Below are 22294 nucleotides of genomic sequence, written 5' to 3'. Positions count from 1 at the left end.
CCACAAAGGAAGCCTCTCGAGTACAATCCTCATAAAATATTTCCCACTAAAAGTAATGACAGTATCAAGGCAGACACACTATTACTGCAATAGATGCAATGTCTTTATTTCTGTTAGTCCAGGAATTCCAGAGAGATGTTTTCACAAAAGTCGGGCATGTGATTGTTGGAATGAAAATGAAAAGGCCTCACGGCAAAATAGGACAGAGGAGAGTAACAGCATATATACATCAGTGACCAACATTTATCTTGAGATGAAGGACAAGCGTTGCTACCGCGTATGCCATTCAGAATGCATCTGTCCGTCTGTCTGTTATATCGACAGGGCCACACATGATATGACAGTCCTCCATCCTTGCAATGCGTCTCAATCTGCCCCCAAACAACAGGAAAAGGTAATCAGACGTGCATGAGAGGCATTTTATTGTCACCTCCAGATATGCAGTGAGGTGATGTGAAAATGTTTAACACGTGGAAGTTTCTATTCACCATTTTTAAAAAGACACATTTCCAGGATAAAAGAGTTCATCTCTGTCCTTCACTACACTCTTTACTTTTGAACCAGCGAGCAGTTCTCTCCCAACTCACTGTTGCCACGGTAATGGCCAGCTGCCAGTCTGCGGATTACTGGTTAATAGGGCCAGGGCTGGAGAGCAGTTCAATGAAGGTACGCAACCGATAAGATCTTTGTGTGTCGGCCAGGAGGTAGATGTCTACGTGCACGTGTGTTTTGCAAGTGTGTATTAGTTTCTCTTATTTCGTTTTATTATTTCAATTCTTTTTATAGACACAAGTCAATCTAATGAAAATATATACATAAATACATTAGAGAGTTAGAAATCGTAAAATGGAAAAAGGGCTCAAGGATAATGCTGAAAACGTACTTGTAATAAAAAATATGAAAAGAGAATTACTCAATGAGGGGCGATGATCCAACAGTCAAACACACACACGTAAACACACACACATCGACATGAATGGCAATAAGACACCAGAAACAGCCACCACTCAATAGCTTTGTCTGTCAAATTAAGCCCGGAAGGACATAATCGTTTTTTCAAATATAACATCCAGTAATCTGCCCCCCTCCAAAACACGCAGGAGTCTCAATATAACTGTCCCAGAGAGCCGCGGGGGCCAAAGAGGACCACCCACTTTCTTTTCAATTATCATCTTGCAGCAACCTGTCTCCTCTCCAGCATTCAGCAGGAGACACTGACTGCTCTCCAGAGGGAATTACAATTAGACTGCTGTTTGTCCCCCGAATAAACTTCCAGACTGTAGCCGCCAGTCTCGGCCCCGTAGAGCATGTGACCCCAGAGCGCAAACAGGATTACGCCCCCAAATCCCATGTTCCTTTACATGGCTCCCCTCTTCCTCTTGAGCTGCGGCTGTGGTCAGGGGGTCTCAGGGTGGAGGCGGGGGGAGTCCCCTCAAATACACAAATTACTTGAGGTATGAGGGAGAGTGCAGTTTCCTTCATTACTATTAACTTGTGTGATAAAGTGAAATATGCACGGAAAGGGATGATTTTGGTTTGGTTTGGTTCATTTTGGAATGGGCTTGTGGGTGTGGGGGGGTTAAAATAATTCTGGTTAAGTTTAGTAAAAGGTTCCCACTTTGGTCTAAAGCTTCGTCTTACATCGATTAAATAATTGAGATCCAATACAGATAAAAAAAACTATTAATCTGTGGAAAAGGGTGACACATATTTGCATCATTTTTCGGGGATAGAAGCCAAAACAAGTTGCGGGATTCCAATGATCCAAAGTTCAACCTGCAGGTTGAATCAACAAAGTCCAAATTTCAGTTCAGCACAGTTCAAATATGACGGATCAAATGTTGCATCTATAGCCTAACCCTTCACGTTATTACCTCAGCCATAGAGGTTATGTTTTCACACCTGTTTGTTTGTTTGTCAGCAAAATGATGCTAACACCACTGGACGGAGGGAAGAATGGAAGATTTCTCACGGAAGAATTCACGGATCTCGGTAACACAAATCAGGCAAATAAAGGGGATTGTTGTTTTGTGTGCAATTGGGTGCAGATGCAAAGAAATATCCAGATTTAGTTCATTTAAATGTGGTTTCATAACGGGACTGTTGGGCCTTAGCGGAAGAAAAAAATCCGGCACATTTAGAGGACTGATATTCATGATACATTTGGTATAGCTTGAATGAATTTCAGGGGACTGGTTCCTTGGAGTAGGCATATGGTCTACTGAGTTCCATAACATGACTTATGGCTGTACCATATGTAATTATTGTGGTTACAGTCAGATAAACTGCTTTTTCACAAAAATGCTTAAATTTCGCTTAAATTTTTTTTGCAGTTCTTGCAGTTGACTGATTTGTATGGTTGAAATAATTTGGGTTTTTGTGAATTCCAGTCATCTGCATCTAAATTGCGGTCAACGTTGACTAAACTCCCTCTATTCTTCCAGCAGACTACTGTTAGTCCATTATTTACTTGTAACTTGTATCTTCTGTGTATTATCTGTCTGTTAAAACCTCATCAGTGCAAATAACAATCACACTGAGATTTTGTTTTCGGGGGACACCAATTAGAGCTCAATCCGCATGGGACAAAGGCTCTGCTTTCAGATGGGAGTCATACTGGCCAGTGGATCTGGAGTGTTTATTTGCCCCGCTGTAGCCAGCTGGTCATACGAAGGCCCAGAAAGGCTACATTGACTCCACCCTGCAGGGGGTAGTGGCACAGCAAAAGGGGAAATGGGACTCTTTTTCAGCTCCCCTCTTCACAATGCCGCGTACCCAATCAAAGAGCCCCCGGATCCTTTTGTGGGGGGCGGTGAGTGGACAAGCGAAGGAGGGAGGCACGGTGAGGGAGAGCGAGAGAGGGACGGAGGGATGGAGGGGGAGCGGGCTCGGGCGGCCAACCCCCTCCTCCCCACGCTGTCCTGTCTGTGCAGCCAGCCACACTTCACAGCTAATTAGCGGTCAGATTCACTGGCCCCTAATCAGCAGGACATGTTAAAACTGCCCTAATCAGGCCTAATCCTGGCTTTGTGTCACACACACAAACAGACACACACACACACACCCTTCCCCTGTCTACTTACTCTGTCTGCTGTATTGATTAAGGCATCATTTGGGGATTTGGTGGTCAATACGCTGCAATCTGTGGTGGGCTGTAGGTGTGCGCTGGACAACACTGTATATCGTCAGTGAATGAAACTTTAAGATAAAGCCTCTATAGGAGGCATGGGTGGCCCTTTTTTTTTATTCTCCCCACCAGTGAGATAGTCAAGTGTCAAACTAACTAGAGAAGGGACCACTGGGGAAAACAGTGTGAAATAGCAAACTATTATCCATTTAAGGCTGGAAGCTACATTTACAGGAATCATTGAGAACAGGTGCAATGTCAGCTAATATTTCCCGTAAGAGTCAGATGACCTGTATGCAGACTTTACATGGTTAAATTTGACTCAACGTGCATACACAGGACAACAAAGCAGACCAGTTTCAGCTCAACATTTAACTACTATATACATTTAAAATCTGAATATAAATATATACAAACGTATACAAATATGAACATAAAAAACACAACAATGAGAATGAAATGGGGAAATAGTGCAACGGTTTATGCAGAGTGCAGAGATGCTTTAATAAATATGGAAAGATGTCACAGGATACTTTATATATGTTGACATACATTCTTATTTCCAGTCAAAGACAATGATTTACAATAAAAGCCGAAGCTTCAAGGTATCGAATAGTTCATCCCATGTTCCTGTCGGTTGAAAAATAAAATATCAGAGCAGAAAATCCTCAGGTTTACAAACAATGCTTAGTGCTTTTTCAAAGGGAGCCTCGGGTCTTAATGGGTTGATACAATAACCGGAAACTAAAAATCGAACAATCAATCCACGTGTTCACAATTGTTGCTGAATTTGGATGACTGCTACTTGATAAGATCATCTGAGTTATAATGTTCCGTGCTGCTGTTTTACATTGATAAACTACTGGTGCAGTGCCTGTATTTAACCAGCCTGTTTGGAACGGGCTGTTCTCTTGTTTTGTGTTAATCCTCCGGAGCTACTTCAGAATTACTCCTTTTTTCATATTCCTCCAATAACAGTTCAACAATATTCTGTCCCTATTTCACTGCTTGGGTGCTGGGCGTTGTGTGCAGACTCTATGGTGCAGGATGAAGTTAAAAAAGGTTGTTTTCATCCTACCTGGTTTATCTGCAGTTAAGAAGCGGTGTTCCACTCGGGTCCCACTGACTATTATGCACACATACTGCATGTCCACATTGCACCAACTCAGCACTGTAGATTCTCAGGCAATTACAAGAGACATGCCAAGAATGAAGTTAATAAGCTACTCAGTTTGCGTGATATGAATTCCAAACACAGACAGACAGACATGTGTGAAATTAGTAGGTAGATGTATTATATAGGCCGACATAAATTCTGTTTGTTTCAGATTCAGATTCAGGAGGAGGGCATTTCAATTGCAGCTTACCTCCGTTCACGATCACACAAACCACATCCAATATGATACGAGGTCGGTGAAGTACATCAAGATAAAGATTTAGGAGGTGAAAATAAATAGCAACAAAATAGGACAATAATTAGATAATAAATAGAGATTTGTTACAAGGGGTTTTCATGTAAAGGGCACAGTCATAAAAGATGTCATTAAAAATGGCTACCGTCTGAGTTTAGCAGTACATGATAACAACGAGCTGAAGGCATCAGCCCGAACTCATGAGACAAAACATGATGAGGTTGGCTGATAATATTCTTTGCCTCCTTTTTTACCTGATTCTCCCAGAGGGAACATGAGTCTCTTTGCTTGACTCCAATGATCTTGGAGCAGACCTTGACAGCGCTGCTCAGGCTGTTCTTGTCCTTAATGGATAATCCATTGAACCAACGGATAAAAGAAAAAGTTAAAAGACCTTCGATAAATGAACAATAAAAGTTACCTAAAATCCGCTCTCTGACATTGAAAGAGCTCAGCTTCCTCCAAATGGATTCTCTGTTGTCCACGTTCGACAATAGACTCAGTGTTAATATCAAACTTGAGTGAACAGTCAAAAACTGTACCAAGCCATTTATACGCCTCCACAATCTGGACGTTTTCTCCCGGTATGACACTAGCTTTATGTTCAGCATGATTTGACCGCAGTCCATAATCATTTCCCTGAAGTAGAGGTAAGAGGACAGTGGGAACGTTTTAAATCGGCATGAGAAGCTGGTCAGGGAGATTAAAATAAGAGGCAAGTCTCTCAATCGGGATGTGAGGCTGCATCTTGTTAAAAGCTGAAGTAAAGGGAACAAATAAAGTCTGGGATCTGGGATTTCTCTAAGTGCTTGCACAAAGTCGCCAGTTACAAAAGTTTTGCATCATCCACACCTTTATCTGGCTGCTGGACAAATTGCAAAGGATGTCCTCCGTCCATAAAAGACACAATAATGATTAACAGGTCTGAACTCATTTAGTTCTTTGGAATTTTTTGATTGGGGAATGGGTCTGATGGTTGACGTGTTCCAGATCGTAGATATCTGCACACTAGTGGAAGGTTCGCCCACAGATGGAATCACTACCAGCAGCTTTCCATATCTTAACCCTCTCAAATAAAGCTGTGACACATTCCTGAGATACCACAATTTCATTCAGAGGCCCAAGGGACCTTTTACATGAAGGACGTTTTCAAAGAAATCCGACCTTTCAAAGCCGGAAAAGAAAGAGTGAAATGTTTGAGGGAAGCCAGAATTATCCATTTCGTTTACACTAATGGATTTTTTTGTCTCCTTTACATAATGGATAATGGAGGCCGTATTCTTAATTCCTTATCTAAGTTCTCCACTGCTATATTTCACATCAATTCTTTCCTTATACTTTCGTTTGGCCTTCCTTATTTCATTCCGTACTTCTCTGGAAACAGTTTTTCCTCTGGGGGATTACCAGTACAATGGGTCTGGTTCTTTTTGTTGATAACCCATTTAAATTGGTAGTTCACCCAAAAATGAAAATTCACTCATTCTCTGCTAACCACTGCCGATGGAGGGTCAATCGGGTTGCAGCCAAATACAATCCAATTTAAGTAAGTGGTGACTGAACAGAAAGAAAAAAAACAGAAACAAACTGAAAATGCCTCCCTACTGCTCCTGTGGTGTCATCTAAGTGTCCGCAAGACCCGACACTCAAATTTGACAGGAAATGTCGTAATTTACACCAAGTTGTAATCCTAAATGTCTTTTGTCATCCTCTTGCTAGTTACTACTGCAGTTCTTGCAGGGACTCATGAGTATCGTGATAAGTACAGCTACTGCAGCAGTTCACTTCACTTCACTTCACCCACACCTCCATCATCATTAGTAGATCATGAGTGAATTTTTATTTTTGGGTGAACTATCCCTTTCAGCTCGTTTGTTATCCAAGGTTTGCTATTTGATTCGATTTCAACTTTTTTAGTGGAGATGATGGAGTCCACGCAGAATATGATGCATCACAATACAGTGTCACAAAGATCGTTGATAAAGTCACCACATGCATCATATAAGTATTGCTAGTCTGCACAGTCAAAGCGGGCCTGAAGAGAAGAGGGGCTGTCTTCAGACCAGCTGTTTTCTGTCTCCTGTTGAGACAGGGGGATGAGATGTTGTGGTATGATGCTCCAAGGGAGGGCAATGGGAGCAATGGTTAAGCACCACTCACTGCCTTGACTCCAGGATCTCCACCATCTTAGCATTTTATTTGTGTTGAGTGAAAACAGACTTTGCTTGTACAATGTACGTACAATAATGAATTCATACATTCACACAATGTCATGTGTGTATTCTATTGTGAAAGAATTAAAAGCTGTTTCTTTTCAGGAAAGTCCTTTTAAAGAAAAATGAATGACACTCACTTGATGCAGATTTAAACGGTGCCTATGGATTGGATTGGAAAATTTGACTTTTTCTACTTGAACTGGATCTTCACCTCTTAAACTCTGTAAAGTTCCTTTCGAAAGTCTGGTTCAACGTACGCTGACCTGCTTATCTCATGTTTCCAGGGTTCCGTGGAGACTGAGCTCTGATGTCAAAAACATGAACCAGCAATTTTGTAGACCAAGAAGTATAGTAATTTATCACTTACTTTAGCCTTTTAGCCATTAACCGGTCTAATGTTAATTAGGATCCAATGCAGACACTCAAAGATGGGCGTGAATAATAAGACGTATTTCCATATGCAGATTCTTCTGTGACCACTCATGTGTAATGAGCCACATTGCTAGAGCTAATAGGACATATATATATATATATATATACAGCTCTATCTGTTTCCATCCTGTTATACAATATAAGTTCATAATTGAAATACACCAAATCCTCTGTTAGAAAACACATCGTTGAATTTTTAATCATCATGCAGTTTGTGTTTTTTCCCTCATCTTGGTGTCAGCATCACTCACAGCACAGACGTGCACCTGCCTGAACGCTGCCTGTCTTGTTTGTGCTTGATTCGGTTGATTTAGAGATTGCTTATAAACTTTAGTGGGAGAAAATGAGGTTGTCAGCACTGACAGTATATGGATGAATTTTAATCCATCCGCTGAGCTGGGGAGAATGGATTTGGTAATTACCATACTTTCCGGCGATATAAGGCCATAAATTAAACTCTCCAGTAACTTCTCAAGTGACAACTCATCTAATCAGGGGGACAATCATGGAGAGGCCTTGCTGTTTACTGATTGCTCTAATCAAAAATGGCTTCTTCAAACACAGCTAATTGGTCAGTTTACTCACCGAACGGGGAGGCAAATGTAGAGGGGGCCCACTGTCGTGATTTGAAGGGCCCAAATATCTCCCATTTGCATTGAGTGCCACCAGAACACACTTGACTCCCACAAGTTATCAGCAAACCAGACAATTATTCATCAGGCACGAATTGGCACATCAAAGTCAAATCAGAGAATTACCGTCAGGAAGACCCCAAAGCAAGGGCTGAGAGAGGAAAGGTGGCTTTCTGATTGACCGCGTTGCCCTTCGCTCAATCTGACGGACCCACACTGTCAGGCTCAGTACCAAGCATCACACCGTTCACATCTAACCTCAGAAGGATGGAAGATAATGGAAGACTTGTTGACAATGATAAACTGAATGTTATTCATTTTAAATATGCTTCCTTTGCGAACTACTGTTGGTCTGTTTTGCTTCAGAGAGACACTGTCAAAGCTTTACTTTTGTAGGTAAGTAAGATAACACCTAGTTAATCATTAAAGGTTAGAATACCTACTTCACAGCACAAATGAGAGAAATCATATTTTATGTGAAATATGGATTGAAACTAAGATGAATTAATCCGATTTATGGGAAAGAAAACATTTGGTGATTCCGTGCTGACCTTTATTTCATGAAAATTCCACCTCTATTAGTTGCTCTCCCTGTCGTTGTTAGTAAGGGGAAGCATGAGAGTAAAATAATAAAAATCCTTGAAGCAGAACCACAACATAATTTATTCCACCCGTTCATTCGTCTTCAGCCCCAACCGATGCCTGTCAGACTTCACACAGCTCCCTCTGCAGCCTCAACTGGCTTCATGCTACTTTTTCTCCTGCGGAAAGAGAAAAACAACTTATTTAAACACAATAATACATGTCATTTTCCTTAATAATGAAACAATAAACTGTGATGCACTTTAGAATGTGTAATGTTTGTAAGGGTCTGGTTGTGTAAGAGTTTTTATTATTGCTCGCTGTAGGTTAAACCAGCATGGGAGCATAACAGAAAAGGCAGCAGCAGCGAAGGTGTGAAACCACAGAACGTCATTGTGCAAATCATAAACACGTAATGTAACAATGAAGTGAGTATGTATATATATATATCTATAGATATATATATAGTTGGGGGGGGGGAAGGGGGGGGGGGGTGTTGTGGTCAGTCATATCAATATGTTTTCGGGTTGATCTTTCTGTGGGGCTCTATCTATCAATCCCTTACATACCTGCATAACGTCCAGATAAGAACAAAACATATATTCTACTGACTGCATCCTTGTGGGTCGTGCTTATACATTTTCCTTTGACCATATTTGACTTTTAAATTCGTTACCAAAAACTATCATAAAAAATTATAAAAATGTTCTGCTTTAACGTGTTTGAAACTGTTTTCAAGAATCTATTAAATATCTTCTTTACTGTCAAGGCAGCTTGTTGCCGACACTGGCGTTGAGATTAGGTAAAGAATGTTACGAATGTTGATGTAAAATTTTTGAAGGACAAAAATAGTTTCAGACGATAAAAGGTAAGAGTCTGAATGATTCTAACATCGAGGCAATGTCAGCATCCAGGAGAATAAACAGTCACATAGCCCTCATACATCCTGAGAGCACTCATTACGATTGGTATCACTTATTACCTCCTACAAATAGGTTATGTTTGTTATTGTTCGAATGTTGGTTTGTTTGTTTGTTTGTTTTTCAGCAGGATTACGCAAAAACTACAGCATGGATTTCCATTACACTTGGTAGAAGGATGGAACATGGGCCAAGAAAGACCCCATTTTTATTGATTTCTTTTAACATTGTGATATATGACGCTTTTTGACATTTTCACAGACTGGATTCATACATCTATCTTGAAAAAAAATCTTGCATATTTAGCGAACTGATATCTATGAGTGTTTGCAATGATTCCCAGTTTCAGGTGAATACACACTAATGAAAACATGATTACTAATATCATAATTTTGCCAATAGATCCATGTTAATCCTTAAACATTCAATAATTTAATAATAACTTTGAGTTCGAAATGTGGATCAAATGTTTTGAATCAAAGAAAATGTTTTCCTCTCAGTAACTTAAAAAATTGCTTGTCGCATTTGTAGCATTTCTCACATAAACCATTATACCCAGCTGACAAGGTTAACAAGGTGGCTTGTACAGAAAGCAAAGGACAAACCTATTAACCTGATTTGAAAGAAAGTGTTGAGGAAAATAAAAAATTATGTTATTCATTTAAATGTGATTTATAGATCCAAAGATGGAATCACTAATGATTTTAATGGCCCACGTGTCTTGATATATACACAGTATATAATCCTCAGCGTTTATGCAACAAATTACATGGTGATTAGTGTCTGAAGGCTCATATCTGCTGGGTCACAGAGCAGCAGTAAAGTAGGGGACAGCAGCTTTATTCAGGCAGTTGAAAGTTCTTATATTTAATGGTCTACTTAAAGTTGCCCAGATATTCTATGACAGATTTTTTTTTTTGCTGTATTTTAAAGCTCAAGGAGTTTTTCTTGCTATGTAACTCTGCCTTCACAATCTGCCTTTGCTCAACTCATTGTGAAGCCGATGCTAGTATCTCGAGTGGCAGTTGACTGATCAGCTGTCAGTAGGCCTGGTCCAGATTGACAGTAAATATCTCAAAAAGACATTGTAATTCTCATGAGCCCAAATGACTATGGTGACACTGACTGTTCCACTAGACATGGATCAAACATTGTCTTAGAGCGCTTTAGCAGGAGATAACTAGTCAACTGTAACATGACAGTGGGTGAGGTGTAGAGATGAGCTGGGAAGTGATTTTCCGAGACCGTTTCTCCCTATGATCTGAAAAACAACAAATAAATCCATCTGAGAACACACAACAATTATTTCCTTCGCAATTACAGATTGCTATAATGTTGTGCAACACTCATTCCGACCCCTCGGAACTGAAGTCTTGCAGATGGCCCACGTCGCTCTTTTACATTTTAGCAAAGAGGACAAATGCTTTGTGCCATGTATGATGTGTGGTCTTGCCAATAAATGGATTGCTAATGAAACCAAATGGAGAGCCTACATTCAGGAATCTTTCTTTCAGATTTGGAGGTTTTGTGAAACGTAGCTCATTATGTGCATTCACTGTGGTTCAAGTAAAACTAGCTCTAGGGAGTCTGTAAATACAAAATGTGCAAACGGCTGCATTTTTGCACAATACAAAGAAAACGATCAATGTTGACACAATAAGTACTCATACCTTCATGGCTAAGAAATTGGCTAAATCAGCCAAGTGGTTCCATTGCTACCGATCGGAGCCGATAAAAACCTGTTTCTACTGTAGAGTCCTTTGACCAGGGAGTGAATGCTGATCGTGTCCTTTCCCATTTCTTTGGAACCATTTAAAGGCAACTTGGTCTGAGCCGTGCTGGGGAACAAAGGTAATGAACAGTAAGTAATTTCTTATGCTGAAGAATTACTGACTATTTTCTTTGGGTAACTTTTACAACATTAATTATTAATCATATGACAACATGAAAGTAACTGAAGGTAACCTCATGTTTTTTACACTCCACACATAATTCACCCCATCAGAGGGAATGAAACCATGAATTGCTCCTTTACAGAAAGTCCCTGAGGCCTGATTTGGTTAAATCCAGAAGATTCACATGTCTAATACCAACTTCCCTTCATGTTAATTCCATGGTAATGAAGACGACATTGCAAAACCACATTTTCAAAGGCATAAAAAGAATCCACAGTGTCCCTCTTAACATGATGTATATGACTTTGAGTGAATTCATCGGGATTTAATGATGAATCTTCTATTTATACGTCACATTACCAGAGGTTGTCTGATGAAGGGGTCTTTGGCAGTGATCACTACCAAGCTGCTGGTGTATATCATGATCTGACTGGTGGAAATGTGTTGCTTCAGAGCAATCAATTATTTAAACTTCATGGTGAACGTTCTTTTCTACCGAGGGAATCTTCCATTGTATCCCAATCATTCTTTGTGTTTTACATTTACATGATGAGAAATGTTGAATCAAGGCTACACTGAAACAAAAGTGGTGACGAGTGGCTAAATACTTTCAGTTTAAGACAAATGCAGTATCTTGATATGTGAATAAGCAAAAACCAATTCAAACCAATATAAAAGCTGCAAATGAAGAATGTAACATTATTTCTGCAAGTCAACGTCTCCAAAGTTTCTTTCGCGGGTGTTTAGTCGAGAAGAGTGAAAAGTTTGTTGATCGCAGGAATGTGGGCTGCTTTTATTCCTACTGACTGATGAACTAAATAGAAGATGAAAAACCCATGTTTGCTCATGGACGATTTTGAAGGGCATTATCTCCATACAGTATTGAGCAGGCACACAACGAAGCTTGGGGCTAATGAATAGGCCTACGGCTTGGCCTTCCTTTGCAGAGTACGGAGGGTTTGAAAAGGGAACTACCTGAATGGCATACATCGCTGTCTTCATATCAATGTTTGTATACAAAGAGCTCCACTCATTTCCCGGCTGTCTGTGTTGCAGCACCCCATTTTGCTTTAGACTGCATGTAGATGCTGGCACAAGAGAAGTTTTGAATATGAATATAAATTTGTAGTAATCTTCCAATCTTCATTCCTTCAGCGAGTAGGTTCGGTTGTTACTCGTGTTTGCCTTCTTTCAGCACAATTACGCTGAACAAAATATAGAATACTGAACCCATCTGCACCAAACGTTGTGGGCTACAGAGAAGAACCCTTTGAATTGTGTTGTAGATCTGGTTAAAGAGGCATATCCTGATTTTTTACTTATCTTCTTGGCAATTCAAACATTTTTTTGTGACAGGTGAAAGGTATGCCTTAAACTAAGAGCTATTCTAGGTATTCAACTTCCTTCAAATTTTTCTTTTACACCATGAATTCTCTACACAACATTCATCTCAAAACTGGGACACAGACAGGGCAGTAGTTGCTATTTATGCTATTGCGACAAGCAAAACAGATGACTGGAGAGGAGATGAGAGGAGAGGAGAAAAGAGAGGAGAGATGTCTGGAGAGGAGAGGAGAGGAGAGAGGAGAAGAGAGAGGAGATGAAAGGAGAAGAGAAAAGAGAGGAGAGATGTCTGGAGAGGAGAGGAGAGGAGAGAGGAGAAGAGAGAGGAGAGATGTCTGGAGAGGAGTGGAGACGAGGAGAAAAGATGACTGAAGAGAAGGTTAGTGTCGGATCGATCAAAACCAATTTGCTAAACCTTTTGCTAAAATAGATGTACTTGTCTTCATAGGTCTATAGCAATGCATATATTTCTGTTCATTGTCTTAAGTCTAATGTATACATACTAATTTAAAGATATTTATGTTTAATTTATATAATTTGATAAACTTATGTAATTGTATTTTTTTTAATATGAAAAAGGAATAAATAAAGATATATAAAATACACATAAACATGTTTATATTACCAAGCCCACTTTAGACTCAATACAATACAGTATTAACCATAATCTTAAATAACAAAATACATCAAAATGTATCACGTGTGTTAATAAGGAGTTGTGAGATTTTGGTCCCCCCCGAAGTTCACTTCATGACTATGGCCTTGGAAACTTATATTCATATATTAGCAGTAATCATCAAGGTTATTTATATTATTACAGGTATGTTACATCCCTATCTTGTATATCTACTTTATCCACGTCTAGGATTTATTTTCCTCTGGGTCAAGGTTGCTTTTGTTTTGTATCTCCACTGTTTTGCTGCTGTTTACTCATTCAGCTAATCTCTTTGTACAGTGTGTGTGTGTGTGTGTGTGTGTGTGTGTGTGTGTGTGTGTTGTATGGGTGTGTTTGCGAGAGTAAATGACAGGGACTGTTACTGTTAATGTTGGACAATAGAGCTCAACACTGTGGTTCTGAAAGGAAAAAATCCAAATCAATATCTAAATAGAGATTTAGATTATCAGCCATAATACGATAACTATCCAAGGTAGACCTGCCGAAAGCTATGAGATCGCGAAACGATGTTAGATGCTCCTGATGGAGCCACAAGTCTGTACGATGTCAACTGCATTATACGAATGTCAAGGAGAAGTACTACACTACCCACAATCCTCAGGTGTAACAGCAACCTCTCTAATTGGAGGAGCTCGCTATTACCATGGAAATGTTTACCACAGCTACGTAAATCTGTGAGCTACAATCGAGTGGTGTTTACATTACGTTTACCACAGAGGAACCATGATTTGTTTTTCTGACATGCTTTTCAGATATGGGCAGAAGAGTGCAGACGACTGGAAATCACTACAACAAGGTTCAACTCACGAAGAAGCTCATTGGACGGGCATTACTTTGATATTCATATCTTTCATGCCATAGAAGTATAGAGGTGCTCTGTTTAATCAACATTGTTACATGAATTTTGTGCTATGTTTCACTTTCCTCAAGATTAGTGAAGAAGAAAAATGTCGGACAAGCAGGAAGAGAAGATGATGCAGGGCTCAACCCTCCAGTAAATCTCTTTTTGGAGTCTCAGAGAGCATATTGTTTTCACAATCTGGTAAATTTCCATTCTTTATATGTTTTTTTTTCATTTTTATTATTACTGTTATATTTCATTTGTAATTATATACACTATCTGTTGTTTTTGCAAATTCCACACTTGTTGGTAAAAATCCGCTTTTCCCTAGATATATGGCTTCTGGTAAACAAATCACCTGTTCCAAGGACCATGTACACAGACGCACACAGAGATCACTGATGCCATACTCTTCCTTCATCCCTGTGCTCATAGCCAGTGCTGAGATCTGCTACATCTCTGCATGTGTGTGTATTGTGCAGCAAATATTGAAAGCACTCGTGTTTTGATGCCGAGGGAGCCAAATTCATAGGGCTAATTGTCAAAATACCTCTTCCCGCTCAAGCAGTGCAGGACTTGAGGGCACTTGTTCTGCCTCTTCTGCTCTGATGATACAATAACTCCAAACAAGTTTGCAGCCTCAGGAGTGATGGCTCTCATACGTGTGTTCCTGCAGCTCACACTAAAGCTCTCAGAGATACGAATGCGAGACTGGGATCTGCGCTTTTTACCTGCCTGCCTCTCATGCAGCACGTCATGTCTCCGATGATTCACATTGCAGTGTGTCGCATGGAACACAAGGTCGAACATGCAATGTTATGCCTCAGCCGTGCACCTGTTTTACAGCGTTACGTGCCTCATGACATATGGTCATTCCATGGTGATGTTTTAAGTCGATTGTCAAAAAAATACCCAGAAAGCTCAGCGGAGCCGCAGATCACCTGTTTGTGTCGCTGGCTAATAACAGCTTTGAATCCTCAGCGGTAAATGATGGGCGGCAGGCAGTCAGGGGTCTGTTGATTCAAGTCGAGCATTAGCATTTCTACTCCATGCTAATGGCTGACCCTGTATTCCCCCAGCGAGGACTCGTGAGCGTGCCGACTCCCAGATAACAGCCTGTGTTAATGACGGGGAGTCCAAACAATCCCCCTGCTGTGTCTTGGGCTAATCTGCTTTGATCACCTTTGCTAACATCTCTATTATCAACAGATTTCAGCCATCAACAAGGAATTACATTAATGCCACTTCCTGTGACCCAGCCGCACCGTGCACAGCTGTGTGTGTGTGTGTGGGTAAGTTTGCTAACATGTGTTCTCCCCTGGGATAAAGGTAGAAAGGAAGGGGTTTGCGAGGGTGAGATTTGTAAATGCAATAACATCCAGCGGCCTGACATTATGCATTGTCTTCATTTCAGAGCCTGATGTGTGGTACAGAGGCGACCAAGAGATCACCGGGTCCCCGCGTGGATAGCAAGACAAGACACAGCGGCAACTCCCTCAGATCATTTAGTATTATTTGTGCATTCGGGGGAAAGATGCAGAGCAGGAAATCTGTGGATGTGTGGCAGGCGGGCACAGACACGTCTCTAGTGGCTGTGGGAGAGCGCACCATGAATAAATTGAGCGCTGTCCCCAGGAGATTGCCTTCAATCATGAAGCATAAGGTGTCAATGCTGCGCCCTGTGTGCATGGAGCACCAAATTACCTTCCACCAGATTGCTGAGCTGGGTCTAATAGGAACTGGGGAATGGACTGAAGAGGACGGACTGCTAATTAATCTGGACAAAGTCAGAGCCCATGTTCTGGGCCTGCTGGCAACGGGTCAGGATGTGGCCATAGGGGCACATGTGCTGTCCAATGAAGTCGCGTTTCAAAGACTGTGCAAACCAAAGTACGGACTCGTCCAAGAAATGATATACAATGTTGTGTCCGCGTGTTCGGGAGATTATTGTTGTGCGTACTGTATGTAGTATGTGTTTTTCAATCAATAAACAACAACAGAACGGTGCATAATCTCCCTTCAAACAAAGTCATTACATGAATATTTAATCAAATATCTATAACCTTTGTTATGCTGTGCAAATGGTCCGCAGCCACAGTAATGTGGATCCATAATCACCAAAGCATTTTATGTGGTGTAACAGCATCAAATGTTCTCAGTAAATCCTATGGTGTATGAACCATAACATTAAAGGCCATATCCAGTATTCAGCGCAAGCTGAAATATTAACATCCCAATTTACATACAAATGTCCATGCATCTAAAAGCAAAAAAAAAAAGAGAAAAACCTTACCAAGCCATTTTCCCATTTTGAATAATGGGTGATTTTCTGAGATCCAGTTGATTGACTAAATAAAGACATGACTAGTGCATTAAAGCAATTGTTTATTGCCACTGAATCATGGCCTATGTATAATTTTGCTGTAAATGGTTATTAACTGATAGAGAAACCATGGATTTGTATAATAGCCGGTAATCATTCCACCTCAGGATGTGTTTTCTGCCTCATACACCGGGTTAAAGAATTACAGTGTAGTCAATTACATTTAGCAGGTCACAGAAATTGATTTACTGTCTCAGGAATGTGTTTTTTCTCTCTCTCCTGCTGGGCTCTGGCTCTGTGGTGGCATTCTGCTCACATAATCAAGGACGAGCATAGCCTGTCTACCCAATCTACTACTTGGTCCCACAGGGAAAAATGACTTGCAACGGGAAAAACCTGCATGAATACTAATTTGCCTACTTGGCTTTAACAGCTTTTGCAAGCCAATCTCATAGGAATTTGTAGAATATGATGCCTTTCCATCTTCCCATACTAATTACCCCAGCTGAAAAATAGAGACCGCAAGAGATGGAGGAAGAGTTTGTGACAGAAAGAAGGAGAGAGAGAGAGAGAGAGAATCATGGGAATAGCTCTCCGCTCTCCATCCTAAATGTGGTCAATTATAATGTGATATGAAAGTTCTCGGGCAGGAATCTGGCAATCTAGATTTGGAGCTCTATGACCACATCTCCTGTTTGGGTCTCTTCATTATGGCTCAGCATTGGTGGCCCTAATCCCCCCCCCCCCCCCAGCCTGAGGATCACATAAATGGACAGGATGCAGGAGCTAAACTAGGACACACTGGTCATATTTGGAGCAGATGTCCTGAACTAGTACTCCATTCGTTTTTTTCCTTCGAGCAGCTAAGAGTGAAGCCTTTTAAACCAGAGTTAATGCAGTAAATACACCTATTTTAAAAAAAAAAATTCAAAAGAACAAAGGAAAAACTAACAACAATATAATCGCAGCCCAACATGGAATTGGCTTTGTCTGCCTGAAGTGGTATTCAGACTATTCTTTAGCTGACTTAGCTGACAGACTATTCAAATATTCTTTGGAACTGACAATAATCACATCAAATGTGCAGTAGAGAGGAAATATATCACTCCTATTGTAACCTTCAAAGTATCAACCGCTAAGTGACAATGTCTCAGCCCAGTTACAATGCAGAATATTGTAGGTTCCTGATTTGAACTTTTCTCGGAAAAGAGAACTCGGTTTTCTGTAAATGAGCAGCTTCACAAACAAAACAAGCCAATTAAGCTGTAAACAAATGATGAGCAGAACTGAGAAAAGCTAATAAACTGCATCAGTGTTGTGCAATCAACACCTTCTCTGTCAAAACTGATCTGGTTCTCCAGAACGAACCCTGTAACACTGGCTGCCCTGTCCCTGTATGTGTGCATGAGGTGAGCCGACCTCTCTGCGCAATCATCTGCCTGGACTGCACTTCTAAATATGCCATGATGCATGTTTTACAATAAGTGTGAACTGAATAAATAAAAATTTGGTTGGTAAATGCACGAGGTTCTGCAAAATATGATATTTTATTTATAATCAGTGGTAAAATTAACACAGCGTTAGGAAAACCACTTTATATTAGTTTTACTCCAATCTACTAAACTTTGGAGGCATTCTTTGTACGTCAACACAGCTTTAGTTACCGGCACTTTGCAGTAATAGCTCCGGCTAGGCACACACGTTTCTCAGTTGGTGGTAGTTACAGCTTTCTAACCCTATTTGTTAACATACAGCAGTTGGTTTAAAAAAAAATTAAAAATACACCCCTATGAAACCACATTTAATAGACAGATACAGATTTTTGATTGGAATACCCATGAAATTGCAAACGCTCATCGATACTAACCCCCTGTCTGAATCACACCTGATTTTCTGAGAAATATATGAAAATGTAATAAAAAATCCTCTGGGTCTAGAACTAAATCTAATGACCCGTCACCTGTATCCTTCTACCTTCTGTCCTCAAGTTAAATTTCCGGATAGCACACCTATAACACCGATACGTCACTGTCAACTTACAGAACCCAAATAAAACAAAGAGCTACAAAAGGTACCAGCATTAGAAAATGGCATAACTGTAATTTGTTTTAATTCTAGACCACTCCTATATATTTTGTTGTCAGAATACTTATTGTGACAAATACAAATATCTGATGCTCATCATGAAAAATGCTACATATTCTAAGTTGAAAACATAAAGTACATGTTTCAGACTATGGGGTAGATTTGTTGCTGTTTTTGCACTGCGGGAAAGATTCAGGAACATAAGACACCACCCATTGTGAGCGGCCTTAGACGCTGTAAGCTTTATCCTGGTTCCACACAGAAGGGAAAACACATTTTTCGATTCTATACGACACAAATATAGCCTTGTTATCAAGGGATCAAAGCATGTGGAACATGTGCATCAATCCATAAAGACATGGTATCCAGCTGTAGACGGGACTAACTCTGCTTTTATACACACCCGGTGAAATCCTCCCTCACGCATCACCATAATAAGGGTTTTAGGTGTCCGTGCTGAACAAATTTTCACTTGGCCCTTTGTGTCGGAGAATCTCACCTGGTCTTTGGAGTGGGGGCAGAGGGGAGCAAACCTTCCGGCCCCGACTGTGGAGAGACAGCCTTCCTCTGTAACCCACTCTCATTCACAGACATCATTCATGTGCAAATCATCCCTGGAGCCATTGTTCAGCCACAACGCTTTCAGATACTTGCTGAATCAAGTGATAAATGTAACGCAGGCGCGGGAGATATGTTCCATATAGTGAAAAGGAATAATAAGACTTGGCAGAGGATTCACATTTGTTCAAGGGGAGGGGAAACATTTAATGCAACTAGTTAGATCAACAGTCACTGTGTATTTTTTATTTTCTCATTTGATTATTTGAAAAGATTTATCACACATATTTCAGAGAAAACAGCTCTGCTCTAAAAAAAACATTCTGACATCATCAAAAATCAGGATGCATTTGTATTTGGGTCCATGGTGACTAATTCTAAAGTCATGTGTCTTCATACAGTCTAGCTGAACACTCCGAATTCAAAGAAGATGTATCGTATTTTGAGAAAAGGGAATAATTCAATGTTTTATTTAAATGGACATAGGTTTGTATTATAACTACAGTTCATATAAACTAAATATATAATAATACCTTTATTTGTATAGCACTTATGTAAATGAGGTTACAAAGTGCTTCACACAAATGAAATGTACAGAACATGACTATATTTTGGAGTCAAGAATTTTTATGAAAAATGACCTAAAAAAAAGCATAACATAAATTTCACCCTAAGACTTTGGACAAATGAAATAGTGGAGGTTACATGGTGCAATTATGAGTCATATGTGAGTCATGTTGACAGAACAGAGCCACTGTGAATGTGACAACCGTGATCTTCCTACAAGGACACGTTAAAGGCCACATCCACACTAATATGTTATAGTTTTAAAATAACAACTTGTCTATGTTAACAACAGATGTCCATTCTACTCTGGACTCAATGAGCCTCAAAACTGAATTTTTGGCCCCGTTTTAGATTGAAAACTCTACTGTTTCATTAAAGTCTCGGGGGACAGAAACTGAGGCTTTTTGAAAATGAGCTTACCAACATTAAAATAGTTGTAGCTCTTGTACAGTGGCAATTTTAGGAAACTGTGTTGAGGCTGGCTGATAGAATTCAGTAATTAGCTTTAGATGTATTCATGAAGAACTATAGAAATTTGACCCGCTGGTGGTGATAGATATAAAAGTCAGGGATTGCCAAAGTCGTCAGGATGCATCTTCTGTGGACAATGAATATTTGAACCAAAGTTCGAGTCAATCCTTTCACTAAAGCGTTGGTTCAAAAGAATAAACGACACTGATTGCCACATTGCTAACTTGGCCCAAAGGTGGCAATGATCCATCAATCATGCACATGGCAAGTTCTACAAATATCTTGCTGCTCATACATGTAATTGAATGTTACCGTGTTAGATTGAATAAACACTATGTCAGGAGCAACAACATTCATGTCAGGAGGGAACTAAATGGGGCGTAGCTGCAGCTCGATTCGAGAGGAAGCGGCGCGGCAGGAAACATGAAATACAAGCCTCGGAGACGCAGCTCGATTAAGCTCTGCAAACTGAATTAATTGTTTTTGTTTCAACATTCAAGGACAAAATCACTAATCCTAACCAAAGTAAAAAATTTACCAACAACTCGGTTGATTGGTGGACAAGATTGTTTAACTCTGTATAATGGCGCCCGATCTCTTTGAAAAAGCCCAAGCTTGTGTAATCAAAAGCACAGCCTTTTGTCTGTTTAACACACATACCAAAGAAGCTGCTGAAGAGGCCACATCAGAATGAATGAATATTTAATTTAGGCCTATTGAGGCAGAAGATCAAAATGACCTCGCTTTTAATGATTATTCACTGACAAAAATAAAAGTAGGGGAAGGGGAGAATGGAAGGCGCATGCTCGAGAGCCTTGGTTTGTCCAGCAAACAGGAATACATTACACAAACATGTGAGAGCAAAGCCATAGAGCTGTTGATGGATGTCTTTAACTTGGCCACTTGCTTTTATTAACATGTCCAACCCCTTAGTGTTAACATTAAATTCTCATCCACACACACAAATCTACAATGAGAGGATTTGCTAGAAGCCAATGATGTTCATGAATAGTGCACATGGAAAACCAACATGGAGGAGGGAATCCAATATTCCTGACACCGCTGCCACGAGTGCATTGAGGGAACTACTTCGACACATGCATGAGACTCGAATGCAAGACACCGATGAGAGAGAGAGCACTGTGACCCTTCTCACTGTTGTCTGGACAAAAAGCAGGTCACTCTGGCTTGTGAGGGAGCGAGACCCTCCTCTCAACTTTCCAGACACTCAGAGAAAAAGGCTGAACTGATGTGGACTGAACATCAATGGCTTTAAACTCGGGTACTTGATAACATGCCAGACTAAAAGGATCAGGCTTTCATAGTTGTTGTTCATGTCTTGTTCTAAAATATATTTTTGTTATTTTGAGTATCGGGAAAACCCTAACTTTTTATGTCCAACACAACAAGACTTGGTCAAAACATAGTAAATGACTAAGGGTCTGTATCATTGGTTGTTTTCTGATACTGGTGCAAAATCCGATATATCAAAGCAGCACCGATGACTAAACGGTGCCAGAACCGTTTTCCTAAAAAAGCACAAAAGACAGTTGACAATAAAAACTGCTTTAAGAGTTGAAAGTATACTTACCTTCTATATACAAATGTAAATAATTGCAAAACTCTTGAATAAATGAAAACTACAAAAATTGACCAAATAACTGTTTCATTACAGCAAAATACTCCAGTTCCAAATTCGTCATCAATTGTCTCCCAACCGCCGTTTGACGGAATCCTTTCGTGACCGGATAGTCACTTTGTTGTCGTTTTGATGCAATGTAAAGAAGCTACTAGCTAACTGTAGGCTAATGTTACATGCTGGGGAAGCCATGTAGGAGGGGGTGTTGCCACCAGAGTTAAGCGTAATGTTAACAGGACACTGGATTTTGGCCCCAAACCCTACATACGATTGTACCGTATATGGACAATGTGCAAAATTGAGGACAAAGTCGAAAACTGTTCAGGAACTGCAATGCGCCAATTAGGAACTTTATGTCATTGCGTTGTATTTGCAGTCGGCCTAATGTCAGCCAGTTTCAGTCGTTTATCTTTGCTTCTCTCGTACTCTGTGCGCCCACATAGTGTTACAATACAACTCCTCAATAAAGCTTGTCTCGTGTTCATGTTTGTTTCTGCTGTCCAACTGGGGAGGTAGGAAATATAGCGACTGAAACACAGTCCATTAAGATAACGTGTGACCCAGCAGTCGTCTTAGC

This window comes from Pleuronectes platessa, chromosome 11 (genome assembly GCF_947347685.1).
Source record: "Pleuronectes platessa chromosome 11, fPlePla1.1, whole genome shotgun sequence".
Classification (NCBI taxonomy): Eukaryota; Metazoa; Chordata; class Actinopteri; order Pleuronectiformes; family Pleuronectidae; genus Pleuronectes; species Pleuronectes platessa.
Note: the sequence above shows the minus strand (reverse complement) of the source record.